Source organism: Canis lupus, chromosome 20 (assembly GCF_048164855.1).
Source record: "Canis lupus baileyi chromosome 20, mCanLup2.hap1, whole genome shotgun sequence".
NCBI classification, from domain to species: Eukaryota; Metazoa; Chordata; class Mammalia; order Carnivora; family Canidae; genus Canis; species Canis lupus.
The window spans coordinates 24,634,710-24,660,243 of NC_132857.1; the positions used below are offsets into that span (position 1 = coordinate 24,634,710).

Consider the following 25,534-nt stretch of genomic DNA (forward strand, 5'->3'; position numbering starts at 1 on the left):
AGGAAAAAAAGTTCTGGCTTTATTTTACTCAAAAAGTCTGTTTTTGGACTTCTTTTTTTTTTCCATTTAAGATATAGAAAGTCCCAAGAGACAATTGCTCACATCCTAAAATGCAAAATGAGATAATCCACAAAATAAGACATATTGCTAAATTATCAGCTAGTTTGGGATGCAAAGAAAGCTAATTGTGCTGATTTCCAGAAAGCAATCAACTCTTTTTTTAAAAAAAGAGAGGACAACAGCTTAAATCATCGTTAGACATGCAAAAATAAAATCAGAGAAGTCAATCATAAGTGAGAGTATGGAGAAACTAGTAGAACTTCTAACAGAAGTGTAAGAACCAGATTGAGAGACTGAAATTCCTGGAAGTTCCAGATACAAAGGAGTCATGAACCCCCCCCCCCAATGTTCTCTTAAGGTCAAACAAATAGAATTTGTTTTTCAATGATTGGAAATAGAGCAGGGAAATAAAACATTCCTCCACGAGGTGCACAAGATATTTCACAAGTGAAATATAGGAGTGTGCAGAAAGAAGAAGGAAAGGCAAGAAATCTGAAAAAAATCTTTCACGGGACACTAATTCTCACAGAATGCAAAGCAGCATTTCAAAAATGCCATTTGAAATCTGTGGTTGTGATGAAGGAACTGCATTTGTGAAAGATTTTGGGTACATAGAATTAAAATATAGGACAAGAAAAACAAAAAGTATAGGAAAGGAAATGTAATAAACAAAATTCTTAAAGTGGTTGTGAGATAATATAAAAGTAGTATATAATTTGAAGTATATAATACAGTATATAATATATGGCACATTATATGTGACTATATATAATACAGAATATATTATTTGAACTCTAAATAGTATATTATTTGAAGGTAATCTGTTATAAGTTAAAAATATATATTGTGTGCAGCCAGGTTGCTCAGTGGTTTCCTGCTGCCTTTGGCCCAGGCGTGATCCTAGAGACCCAGGATCGAATCCCACATCAGGTTCCCTGCATGGAGACTGCTTCTTCCTCTGCCTCTGTCTCTGCCTCTCTCTTTTTTCAGCTATGATTTGTTCAAATACATATTCTGGACCTCGGTCCCTTTTGGCGCCCTCGGGAACCCCAAACAAATGTATATTTTTCTTCCTTAGGCTGTCACTTATTTCCCTTAATCTATCCTCATGATAGATTTTTTTGTCTTTTGTTTTTGTTTGTCTCTTTTTTCCTCAGCTTCCCTCTTTGTCATCAACTTGTTTTCTATGTCAGTCACTCGTTCTTCCACCTTGTTAACCCTTGTCATTAGGACCTTAATTTGGATTGCATCTGATTTAATTTATTTTTAATTTCTGCCGGATTAGATCTAAATTCTGCAGTCATGAAGTCTCTTGAGTCCTTTATGCTTCTTCTAGAACCACCTGTAGCTTTATAATGGTGCTTCTGAATTGGCATTCTGACATTGAATTGTAATCCAAATTTTGTAACTCTGTGGGAGAGAGGACTGTTTCTGATTCTTTCTTTTGAGGTGAGGTTTTTCTTCTAGTCATTTTGCTCAGTGCAGAGTGGTCAAATACAAGTTGTATTGGGAAAAGGAGAAAAAGAGAGAAGATAAAGAAGAAAAGAAAAAGAGAAAAAAGAGAAGAAAAGAAAAAAAGGATAAAAAGGGGGCAGGAAGCAAACAGAAATCAAAAAACAAAAATCAAGGGGGAGTATCCTCTGATTCTGTATGCTGTAAATCCCTCAACTTCCCCTGGAACTTTCCAGTGCTGCTTGGTCAATAATCTGTTTTTCCCCTGTCTCTCTACCTGGTCTTCTGGGGGAGGGGCCTGCTGTGCTGATTTTCAGGTGTTAGCACTTGGGGGAGCTGCTCAGTCCCCTGCCTCGTACAAGGGCTCAGTGAAAGATGTTTAAGCTGTTTATCTGGTGAGGCCACTGTGAGGCTCAGTGGGGGTTGTTTACCCCATGAGGCCCCAGGAGGAACAGCAGCAGCGGCGGCAGCCAGCTCTGGAGCCCTGGAGTCAGCTCCAGCAGAAACTCCAGAGCTCTCAGTCTCCAGGGTCCTGGAGGCTCTCGGGGCGTGGATGCTGATCTGCCCAGCTTGGCACCACCCGGCGGCAGGAGCATCCTCGCTGTCCTAGGCCCTCCCAGCCTTTGCCTATTCCGGGGGGGGGGGGGAGTGCCGGATCCTGCGCCATGTCCTCGGCACCATAGGCTCCCAGGCCTGTGCTGTGGGAATTGCGCTCCTGGCCCGCAGCCCCCTCCGCTGGCAGCCTCTGACCGAGCCCCTCTGAGCTGCTCCCGGGTCCAGCCAGGCACACGCTGCAGCCGTTTAGGGAGCTCAGCCAGGGGTGTGGGTGCTCTCCCGGGGGCTCAGGTGCTCTGTTAGTGTCCCTGAGAGCCTGAGGGTATCCCTGCCCCTCCTGGGATCCTTCTCCAACTCCCTGCGAGCTCCTTTCAGTCCAGGAAGATTGGTGAAGCTCCTGCTCCTCCAGGACGGGGCTTTCCTGGGGCCTTCTGGTCCTGGGGGCACCCATCCCAGCCTTAGTCGGGCTCCTCGTGGGGGCCCCACCCCTTGGACGCCTTTTGTTTCTTTATTTTTTTGTTCCCCCATCTTCCTACCTTTTTTTCAAATAGTAAATTTATTTTTTGTTGGTATTCAATTTGCCAACATACAGAATAACACCCAGTGCTCATCCCATCAAGTGCCCCTTCTTCCTACCTTGATAGAAGCGTGTACTCTTCTCACTGTAGCATTCCAGCTGTTCTCTCTTTAAATCTCAGGCTGAATTCATAGGTTTTCAGGATGATTTGAAGGTTATCTATGTAATTTGGTGGGAACAGGTGACTTGGGGACCCTACTCTTCCGCCATCTTGCCCCACCTAGGCTTCTCAAAATTTAATGTGAATAGGTGTGACCACAGAACTTTTTTTTTATTCGTTTATTCATGAGAGACGCAGAGAGAGAGAGGCAGAGACAGAGGCAGAGGGTGAAGTAGGCTCCATGCAGGGAGCACGATGTGGGACTCCATCCCAGGACTGCAGGATCACACCTTGAGCCAAAGGCAGACCCTCACTCACTGAGCCACCCAGGCAACCATGACTGCAAATCTTGAAAATATGCAGATTTCAATCTAGTTAGTCAGAGGTCGGGCTGAAATTCTGCATTTTTAATGAATTCTTGGAGAGTGCTGACAATGTGGGTCTACAGACTATACTTTGAGTAGCAAGTTTATATACACCATTTTTAGTTCATGATGTTTTTAATTAAGTGACATTTACTAATGTTTGTAACAGATAGTAGCTAAGTTCAATCACACAAATAAAAAGCCTCTTTAAACATCTCCCATACCTTAATAACACCCACGTTATATATCTTACCATAAGAATGAGCAAAGAAAGGCAGTCGCGGTAGCCCAGAGGGTTAGACCCGTCTTCCGCCCAGGGTGTGATCCTGGAGATCCGGGATCAAGTCCCATGTCAGTCTCCCTGCATGGAGCCTGCTTTTCCCTCTGCCTGTGTCTCTGCCTCTCTCTCTCTATGTCTGTCATGAATAAATAAATAAAATATTACAAAAAAGAATGAGCAAAGAAATAAATCTGAGCAGTCCTGACCCTTGCTCCAAAAGTACAGAACATGAATTCTCTTAGATAGGCTAAGGCCTATGTGTCCACATGTGTTAGGTGTCTTTGACCCAACAGCTGTCACTAACTACATCCAATGCTCAGGAAACAGTGGGGTAAATGATCGAATAGTCAACAAGGCTAAAAGTCAAGCGTAGATACAGAAATTGATGTAGAGTGATTTTTGCCACTGGAACTTAAACTGGCTGTGTATTCCTCTCCTCTAATCAGAAGCAGCTTCCCTTCCAGCTGTACCAGATCTTCCGTTTATTCACTTTGTACTTTAGTAGCAAGTGTCCTTAGTGAAAACTTCATTTCCCAGCATATCTTCAGGGATCTCCATTAGACTGTTAACAGATTATCACCATCTGTTGGTGATTATTTCACTATGTAACAGCCCTGATCTAAGAGACGTGTCCTCTTTCACCAGCAGAGCGATACCTGGGGACAACTAGGTCAGGCTCAAGAGGAGATGCAAAAATTACAGCTGGGTGTAGATAATCAATATTAAAACAGCCGGCCGGTTTCTACTTCTATTCTACACAATTCTTTTGCAAAATGGAGACGATAGAGTCCTTTTCACATTTCTATTTTCTGGAATCTGAAACAGATTCAAGAACAAAAGAGAACCAATGTCATTATATGTATATGCCCATTTGGGGGCATGTACACTACTGATAACATTTGGAATATGATTGTACATTAAATAAGAAATAATTCGTATGACATCTAAATAACTGCCCAAGAACCATCTGTCTATATTCGCTCATTAAAACTAAGTATGTTGAATTTCCAGTGATAGGTTTGTTGTAGGTATGGAGGCTATTGTAGGCATAAAGAATAAGGTCAAACAAATAGAATTTGTTTTTCAATGATTGGAAATAGAGCAGGGAAATAAAACATTGCTCCATGAGGTACACAATATATTTCACAAGGGAAATATAGCAGCCTGCAGAAAGAAGAGGGCTAGGCAAGAAATCTGAAAAAAAAATCTTTCAAGGTACACTAATTCTCACAGAATGCAAAGCAGCATTTCAAAAATGCCATTTGAAATCTGTGGTTGTGATGAAGGAACTGCATTTGTGAATGATTTTGGGTACATAGAATTAAAATATAGGACAGGAAAAAAGTATAGGAAAGGAAATGTAATAAACTTATAAAATTCTTACAATGGTTGTGTGATAATATAAAAGTAGTATATAATTTGAAGTATATAATACAGTATATAATATATGGTACATTATATATGACTATATATAATACAGAATATATTATTTGAACTCTAAATACTATATTATTTGAAGGTAATCTGTTATAAGTTAAAAATATATATTGTGGGCAGCCAAGATGGCTCAGTGGTTTAGCACTGCCTTTGGCCCGGGGCGTGATCCTAGAGACCCAGGATCAAGTCCCACGTCAGGTTCCCTGCATGGAGCCTGCTTCTCCCTCTGTCTGTGTCTTTACCTGTCTCTGTGTATCTCATGAATAAATAAATAAAATTTAAAAAAAATAAAAGTCAACATGACACATAAAACTAAATACAAAAAAAAGTTCCTTGATTCACCTAAATGATTCTAGGAATGGAAGAAAAAGAAAGAAAGAAAGAAAGAAAGAAAGAAAGAAAGAAAGAAAGAAAGAAAGAAAGAAAGAAATTACATTAAATATAAATGGGCTAAAAGGTAGAGATTTCTAGGCTTAATAAAAACACAAAACCAAACATGTAATATTTACAAGAAAAATATTTAAATTTAGATTGTGGTAAACAGACTCCTAAAGTAGTCCTATGATTCTTGTCCCCTTGGTCTCACACCCTGTGTGAACTCTTTTCTTTGAATATGTGTGTGATTTGCTTCTAAACCATAGAATACAGCAAAGATAATGGCATAGAAATAGATTTGAAAATTGCTATCAATGAATTTTACCTAATTGATATTCATAGACTATAGATAGGTACTTATTGTAGCATTCCCAAATAAACAAGGAGCATTCACCAAGACAGACCATATTATAGCTTATAAACATGTCTCAGTACATTTCAAAGAATGGAAGAATATGACTTCCACCTACAATGTAATTAATTAGAAACTAAAAACAATAAATTATCTATAAAATCTCCAAATATGTTTAAACAACACATTTCTGAAGAACCCATGCAACAAAGAAATCTTACGAGTAATTAGAACATATTTTGAACTAATGATTGCTAAATGATAATGAAAGCATTTAACAAAATATATGAGATACAGCTAAAGCAATATTTTTTTTTAATTTTATTTATTTATTTACGATAGTCACAGAGAGAGAGAGAGAGGCAGAGACACAGACAGAGAGAGAAGCAGGCTCCATGCACCGGGAGCCCGACGTGGGATTCGATCCCGGGTCTCCAGGATCACGCCCTGAGCCAAAGGCAGGTGCCAAACTGCTGCACCACCCAGGGATCCCCTAAAGCAATATTTTTAAAAAGTTGTAATTTCAAATGGTTATGTTGAAAGAATGACAGTGTAAAATAATTGTATGTATTTCTATCTTAAGAAGTAAAAGACAAATAAAACTCTGGCAATTTAAACCCAAAAATAAGTGCAAAAAAGAAAATAACATTGAAGGCAGCTATCAATTAAACAAAAAAAATAGACAGAGAAAATCAATAAATCAAAGTTCGTTCTTTGAAAAATAATGTAACTGTTAAATTTCAAAATAAAAATATTACTAATATCCAGAATAAGTAAGGGATCTTTTTAATCATTAAAAAAGGTAAGGGAATATTATGAACAACTTTAGAGTAATGAATTTTGCAACATACCCAAAATGGAAAAATCGTATGAAAGATGCAAATGAACAAAATCAATACGGAAGAAATAGAAAATAGGAAGAGTCTCATATATTGCAAAAAAATATTAAATTTGTTATTTAGGTTTTTCTCCCCCCAAAATTTCAAGTCTAAATGATTTCACTGGTGAATTCAATCAAATGTACGTGAAAGGAACCCTACCAATCTTGAATGTGCTCTTCAAGAAATAGAAGAGAGTATATTTTTCAACTGACTTATACTTAAACCTTAAGATGCCAAATCAGATAAATATATTACAAATAATAGAAGTACAGGCCAAATCAGATAAATATATTCCAAATAATAGAATTACAGACCAATGTACTTCATGAATACAGATGCAAACATTCTTAGCAAAAAATTAGTAAATCAAATTAGTAAATCAAAAATACAATATTTCCAAGTAGGGCTTATCCTAGGAATTCAAGATTGGCTTTGAATTTAAATATTAATCATAAAAATAAATATTAATCATTGAATTTCACCACCTTAATAGGATAAAGAAGAACAACCATGTGATCACTTCAATAAGTGACCCTAGATAGGTTCTAGATGCAAAACATGTCCAGAAAAATAAAAGAATGGACAGCCTTTCACAACTTTTTGAGGGTCCCAGTGTGGATCAAAGCAGAAGAATGACTCTCAGTGCCTCAGAATAAAAGTGGCAGAGTAAATGATTCATTGGACCTGAAGAGGTCATGCAGAGAGGAATGAGGAATGATAGTGTAGCAGATCTCCACGGACAAAGACTAAAGATGAATGGATAACCCAAATACTAGAGGATACTGCCAGTACCTTGATGTACTACTGCGAGGCCCAGGAACTCAGCCACAGACCTCATAAAAGTTTTACTTGAACCTCAATTTTATCGAGATTAACATTCACTTCCCTCAGTAAAAAGAAGATTATAATTATAACATTTTTGGTGATAAATTAGTGATAAAAACATAGAAACTAAGTAAGTGAGAAAGGAAGTGATTATTATTACCCTTATCTACAATGGATATAACAACAAGAAATTGAACAAGATAGGAAATGTTAACATAATATTCTGCATTATACAATGGTGAAAATATGTTTTAAATATTTTATTTATTAATTCACAAGAAACACAGATAGAGGCAGAGACAGAGGCAGAGGGAGAAGCAGACTCTATGCAGGGAGCCTGATGTGAGACACATTTCTGGCACCCTTGGAATCACTCTCTGAGACAAAGGCAGATGCTCAATCACAGATGCCAACCCTGTTTGGCATCCCAAACAGTGAAAATATTTACATAGTCTTAAGAGAGCCACCAAAAATTATAATGTAATTGTATTTAAAGTTTGGATAGAGTAGATAGGGGTGTGTGTGTGTGTGTGTAGCTGATTGTATCTATCTTTCCACTGTAGGAAGTCAGTAAATGATATTTACTAGAAAATCAAGAATAGCATAAATTCATGTTTTTTTTTCTTTTTTTACAAGCATTGGAAATAGCTTTTTAAAACCATGTGCATGTATAACTTTGATAAAATATTGCATTAATATATCAGTATAACATGATGAATTTACACATGAAATAATTTTGAAGGGCAGTATTAGTGACATATAAGAATATATAAATACATATACATACCTCCTTAAATAAAATATCTGAGTAATGTAAAATTTAGCATTAGTAATTAGTAATTAACATTAAAATTTAATTGCAGTAATTGAGGTTTTCTGTGTGCGTGTAAATGTCAGATTTTTAATAATGGACACAAATCACTTTCTTAAGTTAGAGGAAATGCCCAATAAGGTTATTTTTTAAAGAAAAAATAATTAGAATAGAAATGAAGATAAATGGTATTGACAGGATAGAAAACTTTTTCCAGAGTTTACACATTTCTAAATATCCCTTAAGCACACATATACAGGCACACACACATACACACATACACACCACTGTGGTTAAGAATCAATTTCTGTTTTTAGGGGGGAAAAGGTGACCAATGTAATCCTTAGCAGAACCACAGACATGTAGTTCAATGTTAAAAGGGCTGACAGTCTTCAGAGAGAAAGCACAGTGTCCATGTCACTATCAAACCACAAGACCACACAAGAAGACTCATGGAGATGTCCCTTCAGCCTAGTGAAAAAAAAAGTCTCAGAAAGGCAAGGGAACTTGGCATATATGGCACATAGCTTCTGGGAGTTCAGATGCAAGTATGCACAGTCCTACTCATGCCACACGGAGAGCTGTCAATAATCTTAATCAAATTCTCAGCTATCAGAGATTTTTTTGTTCATTCCTGATTTTCTTGAAAACCAAGAGCAAGTGACCCCACAAGCATCCAATAAGCAGGACTCTGATTTAATGTATGAAGGAGGAAAAATTAAAGAGATATTTTCAAGTTGCTAACACACAGTTACCGAGCTTCCTACAATGACAACAAATGTTCATTATTGTAGTTGTTTTTGTTACTATATTTTCTCCCTGCAGGGATTCAAGGTTATAAAACTAAGTATATCTAACAGTAGAAGTCTCTGAGAACGGAATTAAAGGTAGGTGCCATGAAATTTGAGAGGAGGGGGGACAGCAGTTACCCAAAATGGGATTAAAAAAGCCAGAAGACACTAACTGTTGCCAAGAATGGCCTGTGTTTGTGTCAAAAATAAATTGGTTCTTGGGCGTCTGCTTTAAAAATAACTAAGAAAAAAATAAAAAGTAAAAATAAATCTGTGATCAATACTCTTTCTGATACTCTTTTTATTGCTTTCAAATCAAAAAAGCATTGCTCTCTCTGTAACTAAAGTTAAATAAGTTTTTCAGCAGTGTATACTAGAAACAGCCTTTTTTCCCCCCAATTGTTCCCTGCAAGGATTCTGAAGGGAGAGCAAGAAATTGGTTTTTGTCTCATCTTCATGAAACATTTTTATTGAGTAAAATTAACTCAAAAAGATGTCAAGCAGTGACTCTGACTGCAACCCTGAGTTAAATGAACATGTTGTACGCTTGACATCTAACACCAAATTCCACTAGTCCTCACACCATTCTCCATTTAAAAAGACAACATCTGATGGTTTCTTGGAGTGATGGCAAATTCCACTTGGACCCCTGCATGCCCGATGTGCGTAGCTACACACGCTGCTATCCTGCCTGCAATATTTACCACCACAAACTGCTTTTCCCCTTTGGCTGAATTGAGAAGGAGAGCCATCAGAAACACTTTTTCTCATTACTCTTTTATCTGGTCATTCACATATTTTCAGTTTTCCTTCTAACTCTATTTTTACATAACCGCTCTTATTCCAAATCCACAAGTCATCTCTTTTTCCCCTGTTTAAAAAAATATTGAGACCTGGGGATTAATTGTGGCATTCTAAATTTATTTTTATTTTAAAAGCATAGGCAGTGACAAATGGAGGAGTATACTGCTTCATTTTTCTTGATGGGTCAAGCATCGGCAAGAGAACAAATAGATTTTTGAAGTTTTAGTGAATCTTCTCCAGATCTATTGAAAGTATTAGACCATGTCTATTTTTAAACATTATTTAGTAGAAATAATCAGTTTTTCATGTTAAACAAGGAGTTGTTCTTTCTCATAGATCTGTGCTTCAGGCTGGAAGGGAAAGTCACGCAGCAGATGGACATTAAAAGTGGAAAGATCAAAGGGTGTCATCACTGGAACTCAAGCTCTAGGAGTGGAGGGCCAGGTGGACACCAGAAGGATAAAGTTAATATGATATTTTTCTGCTACCAGCAGGCAGGAAGACCAGAGCAAACACAGCTTCATGTGCAGAAATCATCTATCAGCTGCTGGTAACTTGCTTGGATTATCCCCAATGGCTTGCCTAAATCCATCTCATATAATATTACCATGCAAATCCATGATAGTCCTTGTACCAAATCGATGTGTTAAACTTGAAAATGAGCTATGAATCACATGTCAAAGGTATTTAGGTAGTACTGCTTAGATAAGTCCCTTACCGTTGGGTTGCCAAGGACTAATTTTAGCACTATGTAATTGCATGAGTTTCATTTCCAAAATAAAATATTAAATTTGTTATTACTGCAATGATAATAAAAGCATTTAATGAACTCAGTGGTGGACACTTCACATGTATTATGTCACTTCATATTCACAAAAGTCTTACATGGTAGGTAGTGATGCTTTACCCATTTTGAAGATAAGAGAGGAAAAAGACTGAGACGTTAAGTAATTTCTTAAGGTGATATAAGTAGGAAACTGTGATATGGAAACCCAGGTCATGTGACTTGGAAATCCTGAAACCACACTTGAAGGATTTGGATTGGTACTGTCGTTCAGTGAGATTTGCATGAGATTTGTCTGACTAATTGGTAGCAAGTCTTGCTTCTTAGTGATTAATAGATATAAATTTCATCAAAGTTAAAAAAAATTTCATCAAAGTTATATTTTACCCAAGGAAGAGAGTAGATCAAGTCCCAGATTTCTGAATGAACCTTTCTATTTTTTTCTTCACTCTAATATCAATAATATCCTGTTGGATTTAAGTTCTGATCTCCTGCTATCCTGGTATAGAGCCACTAAACCATTTAGAAAAGGTCACCGAGTCTTCTTTGAAGTAGGAGATTTAGCTCCAGGAATCTGCACATGTGTGTTCATGATCCATTACTTATCAGAATGATATAGGCAGACAGACTTTGTGCAAGTAAATTCTGAAATATTAATAATAGGAGTACACTTTAGAATTTTCTAATAATTTCATTCAATTATTTAACCTTCCTCATAGTTATCTGATTGCCTTTTAAATTCAAGTAGAATCCTTTCTGTGCCAAATGGAATTACCAAACAAAAATATTTTCAGAGGAACAGTAATTCACCTATTACATATTATTATTTTGCCTCTCATGTGATGCTTATAAATCTAACATAAAATATGTGCTACATATGCCAAATAAGCAGATACATTTTGAAACTCAGAACTTGTCATGAAAAAGAGGCATGATGTATAAGTTAATGTTTTTCCTGACAACTGGTTAGCCAGGCAAATGGAATCCAGAAATAAATGACTTTTATTTTAGATTTGCATTATTATTCCACCCAACACAGAATCCACAGCAGATGGTAATGTGTTACAGTTTCAACCTATTATTGGTCTTCAAGGGTAGTAAGACTTTATATCTAGAACAGTGGTTCTCAAGCTATTGCATGCATCAGATTGCTGGGTACAACCCCCAGGGTTTCTGATTTAATAAGATTGGGATAGGGTCTGAGACTTCATGGAACTGACAAGTTCCCCAGGGATGCAGTTGCTGCTGGTTCAAGGACCACACCTTGAGAAGCAGTGGTTGTGAGTCCTGGGAAAACCCTTTCTGTTATCTAAAGGGGAAATCCCCCGGCCTTGGGTCTTCTCTCTCCTCTGATGATTCCCATTGTGTTCATTTTTTATTTTTGTTTTGTTCCATATGGCACTTTTTTCCTCCTCAAATCTCACTGATGCATCTCTTTTTGTGTTTGGTTTAGGGTCTGGTTTGTCCTTCATTCAGTCCAGTCTCTTGCAACTGCTGATGGCATGCATACCAGTTGGGGAAGGAGGGAAATGCTCACGGTACTCTAATCTCAGAGTAAAATAGCCATGCTCAGACCCTGCCAAATCCAGATTTATTTTATCATATTCACCCCAAAATATTGTGTTTGAAGAATCAAAGGCCTTATTTTATTATTCTAGTCTGTTTGTGCCAGAAGGTTCTCCCTGGAATAAAGTTAGAATGGATTTTCTGTATGGGCAGCTTGTGAGAACTACATATCTGCAGTGGCTCTCTGCTAAATGGGTATGTCCATAAGTTAGAAAAGAGGACAGCTTTTGTCTTCCTAGATCTACTCTTCTAGGACCCTCCAGGGAGAGCCTACTCATAGAGACCCTTTGGTCTTCCTTAGCTGGAGGCCCCTTGTGTTCAATCCCATCAGTTTTTACCAGTTACTGCTTCTTTGCTGACAAAAGGACACACGATCTTTCACCATGCTGCTCTTAATGCAAGCTCTCTGAATACAAGCATGCTGGTCTACTTTCACATTCTCAAAATATCTGCTTTATCAAAGGCCTTATTTTTTTATACTTCCTATTTTATACTTTTTTATAATAAATTTATTTTTATTGGTGTTCAATTTACCAACATACAGAATAACACCCAGTGCTCATCCCGTCAAGTGCCCCCCTCAGTGCCCGTCACCCAGGGATTTTGAGCATGCTGATACCTCTGTCTTGGAACATTCTTGCAAACATTCACCTAGTTAAACTTATATTCTTCTTTTTTAAAAATTTTTTTTCAACTCATGCATTCTCAATGAGGTCCCAGACCTGAAACTTTGATCAGAACCCTTTCCTTTGTTCCTTGTACTCTTCCTTTATCACGCACACTATGATTTTAAATGATAGATTTCAGTGATAATTTTACTCTTGGCTCCTCCCATTCACTTGTGAAGTCTAGGAAGGCAAGACTCCTGTCTATTTTGGCTCATCACCAAACCCCTAGGGCCTAGTGAAATGCTTAGTAAATAATTAACACTCAACAGATACTAATTTGACTGAAGACATTGTTGACGTCATACCAAGATCTCTTAGGATGGGTAGCATGGAAATAGTGATGCATTTTCATATTGTATATTCTCATAAGTTTATGTAATCTCATAAACCATGCCAATACACATACTGGAGAGCGGGGCCAAGTCCACACATTTAGGAAGCTCTTCTCATTCACAAATATGGCAGTTGAGAATGCTCAGAAGAGAGTCTCATGAGGAGAATCAATTATGCTTTTATACCTACCTGCTCCACAGTGTCTCTCTGAGGCCTATATTATTCTGTTAAGATTTAGGTGAATTCCATTTATTCTAGTACTCCTTATTTCTCAACTGAGTTACTGGGTTTGAGCTGTGGATATAAATTTTATTTATATTCCCATTCTTTTCCTTTTTCATTTTATTTATTCCAGAAGGTGTATTTTTAAAATTTTATTTAAATTCAACTAATTAACATATAATGTATTATTGGTTTCAGATGTAGAGATCAGTGATTCATCAGTCTTATATAACACCCAGTTCTCATTACATCACATGCCCTACTTCATGTCCATCACCCAGTTACCCTCCCCCCCCCTCCTCTAGGGACCCTCCATTTGTTTCCTATGATTAAGAGTCTTTTATGATTTGTCTCTCTCTCTCTCTCTGATTATGTCTTGTTTTATTTTTTCCCATTCTTATATTAGGGTGTTTATCACTAAGGCTTTCTACTTAATTTTTCCCAGTTTTAATGTTCTAAGTTCTACCTTGTTATTTATCTTTCAGCAGTACTTCTGTTGATCATTTACTCTTCTTTTTCTTTGTCTTCTACTTAGTAAGCATGCATCCTTCAACTATCAAGCCTTTCTCAAGAATCTTTTCTTTCCAGGAAGAACACAAAGCAATATTTAAATTCTAGGGACCTATGACAATGTTTCTAAAGTTGGTAAAAATCCAACAATATGCTTAGGTCACAATGCAGAACAAAACCTCTCAGATCAAACAAATATACCAGTGCTTCCAAGTTGCAAGGAGTTATTACTTGATCCTTATGAAAAACTCCCTTTGGGGGCATCTGGGTGGCTCACTCAGTTAAGCGTCTGTCTTCTGATTTCAGCTCAGGTCATAATTTCAGGGTGGTGAGATTGAGTCCCATATTGGGCTCTGCTCAGAGGGGAGTCCTCTTGGAATTCTCTCTTTCCCTCACCCTCTATTCCTCTCCCTGCTCTCTCCCTCTTTCTCTAAAAATAAATAAATAAATCTTTAAAAAATTAAAAAATAATTAAACTTAAAAAATAAACTCCCTCTGGTCTTTTGTAGTCTATCTTTATATTGTTTAGAATTTATATTGGTTAGAATTGGTTAGTTTATATTGGTTAGAATTTGAGGTAAAGAACATTTTAAATGTGTTTTTATTCATCTTACGTAATGATTCTCATGGAAGGTCCCCAAGTAATGGCTTCCCTTTTTAAAATCACCAGAGAGAAAGTATTAAAGGATGGACTGTGCTGGAAAACTTCAGTCTTAGAAATGTCTTTAAAATCATGGAAAATATAGAATTTCTGGAACCCCATACTTAACAATAGTTTTATGCCATTAAGACACGTTTCAAAAAACTTTTTTATAAAATAAATAACCATTGTAGGCTGAAAAAAAAATCGTTTCCTTAGCCTTCCTGGGTTACTCAACTATACATAAAAGGCTGCTACTGATGAAATGTTCTACTTTAGTTGAATGCAAGAATGCCTGTGGTTTGATAGTGGCCATGCTTTTTAAAATAACATTCATGAAGACTTCACTAAATACAGTTCTTAACCTCTTCATCTGTATTTTGTCAACTTACAACGTAAAGAAACAAATAATGAAAAATTCTCATTATTAACATTTCATCTACTCTAAAATATATGAGTGTTTAAAAGCTCTGATAAGCATTTCTCAAAACATTCCCAAATTCACTGATCTAATTAGCAATGAAGCTAAACTTAATACTTATATGAACTTTGAGTGGGAATTCCTGATGGAGCATATTGATAACCATAGTATAAAGCTTTTTTTCTTTCCAAATTATATATGCTAAAGAAATTGATTTTTGAAAAAAGAATTTTCTCTTAGCTCCTTTGTGAGTTTGCATTACAATATTACCACTTTTGAAATTAAAAAACTTATACCACTCATTTCATTTCTTGAGCTTATTCTTTTTTTTTGAGTTTTCCAAAGATTTATTGAAGCAGAAACAAGTGGGTCAGATACTTGTTGGAAAAAAGCAGTTTTAATGGTTTTCAAAAATACTTCTTAAAAAGTATTCTAGCACAAGTTTTCTTTGTAAACTAGATTATGTTGTAAACTTTCTCCTAAATCTTATAAGAGTGTTGGTTCTTAAGAACTAGAAGTTACTCCTAATTCCAAATCTATCTTGCGCTCCTGAAAAACTGCAGAGAGGCACTTGAAAGCTGTTCCTTTAAGATATGGATTTTTTTTTTTTTGAAATTCTAGCGGGTAATAATTGCTGCACCGAATCTGTGCAAGCTTCACTCAAGGTCATCATGATGCTGACAAGTTTCGTTGATAACCTGTCCATCCCTAGTTTCAACCTCTTAATCAGAAGCGTTCTCTTTGAGTGAATGTCAACCAGAGGGAGTGAATCCAGGTTGGTTTCCCTCAGGTTCAGGGAAGAAAAGTTTGGAAGAGGCAGAGCAATCCTGCTCTCCTCGCCTTCCAGCAGCTTCCTGTACGTGGCAATCTCAATGTGGAGAGCATCTTAACATTCAGCAGGTCCTGGTACTCCCGAAGGTGAGGAGCCATTTCTTCCTTCATGTTCTGAATCTCATCCTGGAGGCGGCCAATAGTGTCTTGGTGGTTAGCAGCTTCGGCGGCCAAGTTCTCTTCCATTTCACGCATCTGGCGTTCCAGAGACTCATTAGTCCCTTTGAGTGCATCCACTTCGCAGGTGAGGGACTGCACCTGGCTCCGGTACTCAGTTGACTCCTGCTTCGCCTGGTGCAGGGCATCGTTGTTCCGGCTCGCAGCCTCAGAGAGGTCGGCAACCTCGGGCCTGTACCATTCCGCGCCCTCCTGAAGGTTCTTGGCAGCCACGCTTTCATATTGCTGGCTTGGAAACATCCATATCGATTTGGACGTGCTGGTCCTGAATCTGGGCCTGCAGCTCCTGGTTTTCCTCATCATGTAGTTTCTTCAAAAAGGCAATCTCTTCTTGCAAGGATTCCACTTTCCGCTCAAGGTCAAGACGCGCCAAAGAAGCGTTGGCACCAGCCTGTCGGGAAGACTGCAGGGTGCTCTCGGCTTCCTCTCTCTGAAGCATCTCCTCTTGCAACTTCTCCCAGAGCCGCATGATGTCCTCGACCGGGTCGTGGCGCTCCACCTCGACGCAGGCCTTGTCGTTGGTGAGCTGGTCCACCCGCCGGCGCAGCTCCCGCAGCTCCTCCTCGTAGAGGTCCCCCAGGCGCGACTTGCCCTGGCCCCGGAGCTGCTCGAGCTCGGCCAGCAGGATCCTGTTCTGCTGCTCCAGGAAGCGCACCTTGTCGATGCAGTTGGCGAAGCAGTCATTCAGCTCCTGCAGCTGCAGCTTCTCGTGGTGCGCGTGGGCTTGAACTCGGTGTTGATGGCGGCGGCCAGCGAGAAGCGCGCCGAGTCCTGCAGCAGACGCACGCCAGGCACACTGCTCCGCAGGCCAGCGCGGAGGAGCGCGTGGCGGACGCGCCGCGGGACGAGGCCTAGAGGCTGCGGCTGGTGCCGGGGCGCGGCGCGCCGCCCAGGCTGTAGGTGCGGGGGGACGCGGCCGCGTAGCTCCGCGCGGAGCTCGGCGGCTCCCGGGCCGGCCGCCGCACATCCTGCGGTAGGAGGACGAGGACACAGACCCGGTGGCCGTGGCTGCGGAGGGCGGCGGTGGGCTGCGCGGCTGCGGCGGCGCGGCCCGGCTCAGGGAGGCCCGGCGAGCGAGGGCGCGGGGGTGCGGGCAGAGCTCTTGAGCTTATTCTTGATGAGCTGGTGTTGGAAGATCATTTGTGGGTCATGGAAATTTGTACCTATAGTTCAGTGCAAGAATTCTCACCTTGATGTGATAGTTCTAATTTCAGAAATATAACTATGGTAAGTTTTAGAAAAAAGTGATACATTTGGACATCAGCAAATATTTGTAGAAGTGGCATAGATGTTTCAAAATAGATAAATACATTTCATCGCTCTTTTACTAGACTGAGAGAGATAAACCATCATTCCTTACGATAATCCTGAACAGTTACATGTACAGTGCTTACATGAGATGACTCCAAAAGCAAAATAAATTTCTAAAGTAAGCAGTGTTCTCAGTACTTAAAAACTGGGGAAGGTAGTTAATCATTATATTATAATATTATTTCCCCTTACTAGAGTGGTCAGAAGTCTCGCCTATTCCTTTATCCATACCTTCTAATCTAATTCTATCAACCAGATTCCATAAAGCCTACATAAGCCTGTTTGGAGAAAGAAGCTCCATTTACACTCACACTGAACAATTGGACAAGTATAACATCCCCAAGTGCAATAGCTAGATTTCTTTTTTGAGTAAGAGTGTTTGTACTCGGGTGCCTGAGTGGCTCAGTCACTTAAGCCTCTGTCTTTGGCTCAGATGATGATCCCAGGGTCCTGGGATCAAGTTCTTCATTGGGCTCCCTGCTCCATGGGGAGCCTGCTGTTCTCTCTCCCTCTGCCTGGCATTCCTCCTGCTTGTGTCTCTGTCTCTCTCTTTGTCTCTCAAATAAATAAATAAATAAATAAATAAATAAATAACTTTTAAAAAGGGAGAGAGAGTGGTTTGTATTGGGGGTGCCTCGGAGGCTCAGTCAGCTGAGCATCCAACTCTTTTTTTTTTTTTTTTTACTGGAGTGCAATTTGCCAACATATAGCATAACACCCAGTGAGCATCTAAGTCTTAATTTCAGCTCAGGTCACGATCTTGGGGTCCTGATATCGAGCCCCAAGTCAAGCTAAGCACTCAATGCCAAACCTGCTTGTCCTTCCTCTCTTCTCCCAAACCCAATCTCGCTCTCATGTGCTCTCTCTAAAACATAAATAAATAAATAAATAAATAAATAAATAAATAAATAAATAAAAAAAATCTTTAAAATAGTGGTTTGTATTGTTATTGATGGCCTTCAGTTTGGAAGCACATTTGATTCTGGGACAATCTAAAGATGAGGCAGAAAGAAAGAAGATACTCAATGCTTGATCTATATTAATAATGTGCTCCCATGGGCTTTTGTCTTGGGTGCTATTGGCAAGAAGGCTTTTCCAGAATTCCCCCCCACCCAATCTGAAGTTCCTGTTCTCTATACACTTAGTACTTACAAATGTTCAGTGTATCCCTCTAGGACAGATTGTTCATAAGATGGACTAATCATTTGTGTCTACAGTAGAGTGAGTCCTTCATAATAGAAGTGGCATCTTTTTCATTTTTATCCCCATCATCTTATTTAGTTCAGAGCTTGCTATTGAATGTGTATCCAGTAAATAATTCTATGAATGAATTAATTACATTATCTAAGCTTGAGGAACTGGAGTGAAGTAGGAAATGATCTATGAAGAGCAATAAAGCGGACCTTTATGTTTTAGTCTAGGAGGCCAAAACTAGGTAGGAAAAGCAGCATGAATTATGGGACAGAATAAAAAATGTACCTGTAACTAGAGAACTTCTTATGCTATAACTCTCAGGAGCCCCAGAGTAGCAGGTGATGAATGTTTCAGTGGAATGTTTCAGTTAGAATGTTTCCAGTTGCAATGATATTAACCACGTTAACTCTGAAGGTTGACATTAATAATGCAAATTTATCTCACATATCAAGGAGTGAGGAGATAGGGCTATTTTAGCGTATTAAACTTAGCACAGAAATAGTTCACCAAGGGTCATATTTAAGCTCTGACACCTCACTGTCTTGGTTTTTTACAAGTTTGTTACTTCATGGTGACAAGATGGCTATACCAATGTCAAGCACCTCATCTTCATAGAATAGCTTCCATGGTCAGGAAGAAGTAGTTATCTTCAATATAATATATACTACTTATTTTCCTTTCCCAAAAGATATTTAACAGAAACCTCTTCACAGCTCATTGGCTAGAACAGAGTCACATGAGAATAATGAGGATAATCAAACCAGCCAAGGGCAAAGGGATCTCCAGCCTGGAACTTTGGAGGTGTCCAGTTCCTCTGAAATACTTGACCCCCCCCCAAATTCATGACCAAAATCTAGGTTCCATAAGGAAGAAAATTGTTTGGAACTTCTGTATATAAGCAACCAACAGTAAATGAGAAATCTCAACATTAAGCTTTTGTCTCACTGAGCCTGATGAAGCATTATATTAACGCTAAACTTCAAAGGTCTCGTAAATTTGTTAAAGTGAGTAGAAAAGTTAATCAGCCATTCATTTGGACTGGATCTCTCTATCAGTTATATTTGGGCCATCACAAAAATGTCCAAAATATTCTTTCTTCTAAGCACACTGTGTTTTATGATCTGGCACCTGACCTATCAGCTAGTGTTCTAATTTCTAAATCCTGAACATGATTACATTTTTGGCTATGATCCACAGAATGTATTTTAAAATCTTGGCACTGGCACTAGCCTCACTTGAGCCAAAATTTCTTTCATGATTCATATTGATGAATCCCAATATAGGAAGTTTAGAGGAATTAAAAATATGTTCTTCCCAAGTAGAGGACAGGCATCATTCCTCCTCTAATCCAGCCTCCCAAGAGAAATAGCAAACTGGTCTTAATATAAAAAGTACATTGTTCATCATCAACATGTCTCCAACTCAAAAAGTGTTTACTGTGAATGACTCAAGTGGAGTTGACCGTGAGTACCTTCAAAAGATGTTACATAAATTATGTGTAGTTTGGGAATGGAGATGTTACTTGGTAAATTATTTTAATAAACAGCTCATTTAAAGATAATATTTATCTATCATAATCCAGAAAATTCCATTTAATACAAAAAAATATAAGTAAATTAAACACAATTTTAACTGTTTTTTTGTCTGATGTAATAGGTCTTAAGAATTTCAAGTATGTAACTTCCTATAAGAAACTTACTAAAGTTCTCCTAGTTCAGCATCTTATGAAATAGAAATCCTCTAAATAAAATATAGCCTTACATTATCTGTCACATAATACGGGAAAAGGAACCCATATATGAAATGAAAACAATAAATGTAAGACTTACCTATGAATCACTAGAAAAAAATTGGTAAGATCCTCCTTCCCTCTCATTTCCCCTGAGGCACTTGTCCCCCTACCCCCACTGCAGACATATTAGTCAAATATGTACGTGCTTATATTATATCTCTTTTGTGTAGAATATAGGAATCCAGTGTAACTTGCTAGAGCTGCCTCATGATCGGTATGTGCCCTTATTCATATTCATTCCTTCATCTACCAGCCTTGATTTTTCCCCTCCTCTTTCTCCCCCTTTTAACATAATGGTCTTTCAAAGTGGATATTGTTAGCTTGAATCCTGGACCTGCCAATTGCTACCTTTTTGACCTTGGGTTATTTGATTAGCCTTTTCTTGTATTAGTTTCCTTGTCTGAGAATGACAGTAATACTATCTAATTTAGAGTTGTTTTGAAACTTAATATATGGATAGTGGATAACACCAAAAAATGTAGCTTAAAATAGCATCCCTAAAATTCATCAGATGCTTTTTATAGTAAATGGTGAGAAATCTTCTTTGTTGGCCTAATAATTCAATCTTAATACCTATTTAAATAATCTTCTGAGCAAAGGGCACTTCAAACACTAAATTACAGATGCTTTTTCACCCAGTATAAAGGAGCTTGGATTACATGATTCCTGAGGTCTCTTTCAGCTCAGCATTCCAAGGTTTTCCATTACACTAAGCATTTGTTGCATGCTGCAAATAGAACTCCTCTTGGCCAGGTATGATGGAGAATATTAAATATATGGAAGCTACATGGTCCCTGTCTCTATAGAAGTACATATTTGGGCAAACTAATCAAAAGTATAACAGGTCTATTTACTTTCAACTTTTATTTGTGCTGCTTTCTGAAAATCCAATACAATCTTTTTTGACAGATCATGTCACTGCAACATCTGTTAGTTCTGCTAGTTCTCTCTCAGCACTCCTTAACTTTAAAAATTGTCCTCTCATTTTTTTTCAAATTTTGAAGACTTGTTACTTTTAGCAATTGCTGTAAATTGCAAATATAACCCAGAAAATGTTAAAAGATGATGTCTATTTTTTCCCCTGCTAATCAACCTGCATAGTAAATGCATTGACAAACATGCCATCTGATAAATTCACATCTACTCTCTGGAGTTCAATCTTAGTGTCTGTGGCTTCTGCAAAGAGAAGGAATGTATATTCATCAGTTTATGGTTGAAAATCTCAGCAAAAGTATATGACTAATGGTTCTTGATGGCAACCATCTCCTGGAATAAGATGATGGATGTGTTAGCCATTTTATAACCCTGACCACCCCAAAAATGAAAACAGTGACCTATGCAGAGAGAATCCCCAGCCATGAGAAACAGAAACAAGAATAGTCAGTGCTACAAAAGGGCTTGTGTTACTCATCTTCACTGTGAACCTACGCAGCTACTCAGATTTCCCATCATGAGTGCTGAGGAACAAAGTAAAGTGATTGTACTAAACTTTCTTTCTCCAAAGTCTCCTACAACCATCTGTAAAATGGTTGTCTTTTACAAATTAGTACTTTGAAAATATCTAGTTTAAAATAGAATGAAATAAAACTCTGTAACACTTCATGCTGAGGTAGATGTGATGCTCTGAGAGTGTGGGGAAAACCATCTGGAGAATCAGGGTCTAGCTCTTCACTCACCACCTGCCTGTACAAATTGTCACAAATGTCTTAAAGACGTGTTTCCTCATCAGGACAATGGATAATTATACAGACCAACAATTCATCTGAGGTCCAAGGACCACTGCCCCCCACCCCCCCACCCCCACCCCCGGGCATCTGAATAGATTTGACAGAGTCTGTGAACTTGGGCAGAAAAATAGTACATTTTTTATTCTCACTCATACCTCACTAAAATTTAACATTTCCTTCAATTATGGTTGTAAGCAACAAATGTATATTAGTAGTAATACTACCTCTCACTTTGTTACCTATAGAAGTTAAGGTTATTTTTACATCATAATATAATGGTTGTAGGAGTTGAGCCATGGGCTTCTTCAGACTGCCAAAGCATTTGGGCATACAAGAAGTAAAGAGTCCCTGCACTAACAAAATTCTAAAAGTCTTTTAATTTCAAAAAGTCAATGACTGTAGTTATAAAAGATTTACTCTAAATTCACTAAGTAGAAATTATATTTGACTAAAAAAGAACTGTACAACCAACCAATACAACCTATTTCTTAATCTGACCATATAAAATAAAAAGGCAATTGTCTTTCATGACTGAATGACACATCCCTTAAAAACTTTGTCAGTTAGACCGTGCCATATGAATTTTTGAAGGTTTTGTTGAATGTGATTAGGATGATATAATTAAGTTCCTATCTCTTCACTATAATTAGTTTCAAACATTAGCTAATGAATAAATTCAGCCTTTGTCCAGATTTTGTCTTCATTTGAATTTCTTGTTCTAGGCACATAGGGAACAATCCAGAACTTTAGAATGTGATTTAATGGATAAATTACTACAGAATGAATTACCTCATCCTTTTCAAATGATGAAATAGGTAACAGAAAGAATTACCGTCAAAACTAATAGAATATAAAAATCCTGACTTTGGTCCATTTCTATCATCATCACAGCAACTATTAGGTCTGTACTCTTTATATCTCTCTGAAAAACAATAATCTATCTTCACAGCTTCAGGGAATGGAAGAGCACATTCAACAGGTTTTGATGTAAAGGAAAGGGCATGTTTTCTAAGAATGTTTTATTACGATCATGGTTGTCACTGTACATGTGATTAATTGGCTTTTTGTCACCAACAAGCCTTTTAACTCTGAGACAGTGACAAAGATGAATAATGAAAAGACTTCATCGTTCTGTGAAGCTACAACTTCAAAGAATGCAAATCTTATGATGAAAGAAGGAAGTTGGCTGAATTATGGGCAAACTGCAATTTGACCATATTGTTTTTCATAATAACTACTCTTAATGTGTCAGCCATATTTCTTTCCTTGCACCAAAATCATATTTCTTTGAAGTGACAGTAAATTATTTTTTCCTGTCTTTATTCACTTCAGTCAGGTGGTGCTGAATGATTAAAATGAAAACCTACAAGTTTCAACATATACATTTTCTTTTTTTTAGTACCTTCAGTTATCATTGACATCAATTCATTTTGGTCACAAACATCTTGCTCTTGTCTATTCATTTCTAGCACATTTGGTGTAGTTTATTTTCAGTAAACTGATGTAGCAAACTACTTTCAGATTCAAGTATCTCTTAAAAAGACCAACAGATGCTTTAAAAAAATCACTACACTTGTGAAGATGCATTTGATTAACAGTAAAAGATTCTCGCTATTTAATAAAATATCCCAGGTCATACTCTGTAGGTTTGAAAGAGAGGATTTTACTACGTGATTTCCCCCATGTTAAGAATCCTTTAATATATCTTCAACATTTTTAGTATATATTTTGGATTTGAAGTTTAAGTCTAATTGTATAAAGTTTTTATGTATTTAATATCTTAATATTTGTGTGATTTTTTAATCTCAAAAGCCTAACGTCAAAGAAATAACCAATCAACTCCTAGAGTTAAATAAATGAAAAATAGTTATTTTTTTCTTTTAACTCATTAAACTATCTACAGTAGCTTTCAATGAAAAAAAAAATATCCTAAGAGACTGAGATGTCATTATCCTTGAAATCCAGAAATCCATTAACTCAAGGCTTTTAAAATATTTTCCTATCTCCCCTTTGCAAAGTTTCTCATTTGTTTAATATGGGTAAAAGAGTATCATAAGAGGATGAGTCAGAAGAAGTGCATAGTTTGGAGTGATTAAATTGAACCATTATTTTATTTTTTAAAGAAAGTGGGCATGGACTATTTTAGTTTATAGGCTGTTGGTCTCCTAAGTTAAAAAAAATAGGTAAAATTATTTTTAAAAATTGGCACAGGGAGCCCGGCAAGATGGCGGAAGAGTAGGGTCCCCAAGTCACCTGTCCCCACCATATTGCCTAAATAACCCTCAAATCATTATGAAAACCTATGAATTCAGCCTGAGATTTAAAGAAAGAACGGCTGGAATGCTACAGTCAGAAGAGTTCACACTTGTATCAAGGTAGGAGGACGGGGAAAAAGAAATAAAGAAACAAAAGGCATCCAAGGGGAAGAGCCCCGTGAGGAGCCGGGCTAAGGCCAGGGCGAGTGCCCCCAGGACAAGAAAGCCCCAGGAAAGCCCCGCCTGGAGAAGCAGGGGCTTCACCAATCTTCCGGACAGAAAGGCACTCTCAGGGAGTTGGAGCAGGACCCCAGGAGGGGCGGGGATGCCATCAGGCTCCCAGGGGCACTAACAGACACCTGCCCCCCGGTGAGAGCACCCACACCCCGTGGCCGAGCTCCCTAAAGGGCTGCAGCGCCCGACCGCTAGACCCGGGAGCAGCTCCAGCGCCTCCTGCGGCGGCTCTGAGCGGAGGGCGCTGCGCAGCCAGGGGCGCATTTCCAACAGCACAGGCCCCGGGAGCCCAGGGCGCCGGGGACACAGCCCAATATCCGGCTTCCCCCCGGGACAGGCAGAGGCCAGGAGGGCCCAGGACAGCAAGGACACTCCTGCCACCAGGTGGCCCCGAGCTGAGCAGATCAGTGGCCCCGCCCCTGGAGCATCCAGGCCCCTGTAGACAGAGAGCTCCGGAGTTACTGCGGGAGCTGACTCCAAGGCTCTAGAGCTGGCCGCTGCCACTGTGGTTGTTACTCCAGGGGCCTCTCGGGGTAAACAACCCCCAGTGAGCCTCACAGTGGCCTCACCACATAAAAAGGTTAAACAAATGTTACTGAGCCCTGCACCAGCCCGGGGGCTGAGCAGCTCCCCCAAGCGCTGACACCTGAGAATCAGCACAGCAGGCCCCTCCCCCAGAAGAACAGCTAGACCGAGAGGGGAAAAACAAATTATTGACCAAGCAGCACTGGAAGGTTTCAGGGGAAATCGAGGAATCTACAGTATACAGAATCAGATTACACTCCCCCTTGTTTTTTGTCTTTCGATTTCTGTTTGCTTCCCCCCCCTTTTTTCTTTTTTTCTCTTCTCTGCTTTATTTTGCTTTTTTTCTCCTTTGTTTTTCTTTTTCTTTTCTTGTTTCTCTTCTCTATTTTTCTCCTTTTCTCAATTCAACTTGTTTTTGGCCACTCTGCACTGAGAAAAATGATAAGAAGGAAAACCTCACCTCAAAAGAAAGAATCAGAAACAGCCCTCTTTCCCACAGAATTACAAAATTTGGATTACAATTCAATGTCAGAAATCCAATTCAGAAGCACTATTATAAAGTTACTGGTGGCTGTAGAAAAAAGCATAAAAGACTCAAGAGACTTCATGACTGCAGAATTTAGATCTAATCAGGCAGAAATTAAAAATCAATTAAATGAGATGCAATCCAAACTAGAGT

The 25,534-nt window shown here is 38.5% G+C and overlaps 1 long non-coding RNA gene and 1 pseudogene across 4 annotated transcripts in view; both read right to left on the reverse strand.

Annotated features, from left to right (window-relative positions):
* Window positions 1–3,136: 3,136 nt before the first annotated feature.
* LOC140611774 (uncharacterized) overlaps window positions 3,137–25,534 on the reverse strand; it is a 192,221-nt gene continuing 169,823 nt past the window's right edge. For all 4 annotated transcript variants that reach the window (XR_012012978.1, XR_012012975.1, XR_012012977.1 and 1 more), the window contains one exon: window positions 3,137–4,205. This is a non-coding gene — a long non-coding RNA (uncharacterized lncRNA). The remainder of the gene's footprint in view (window positions 4,206–25,534) is intronic.
* On the reverse strand, window positions 15,188–24,594 carry LOC140611561 (vimentin-like; annotated as a pseudogene).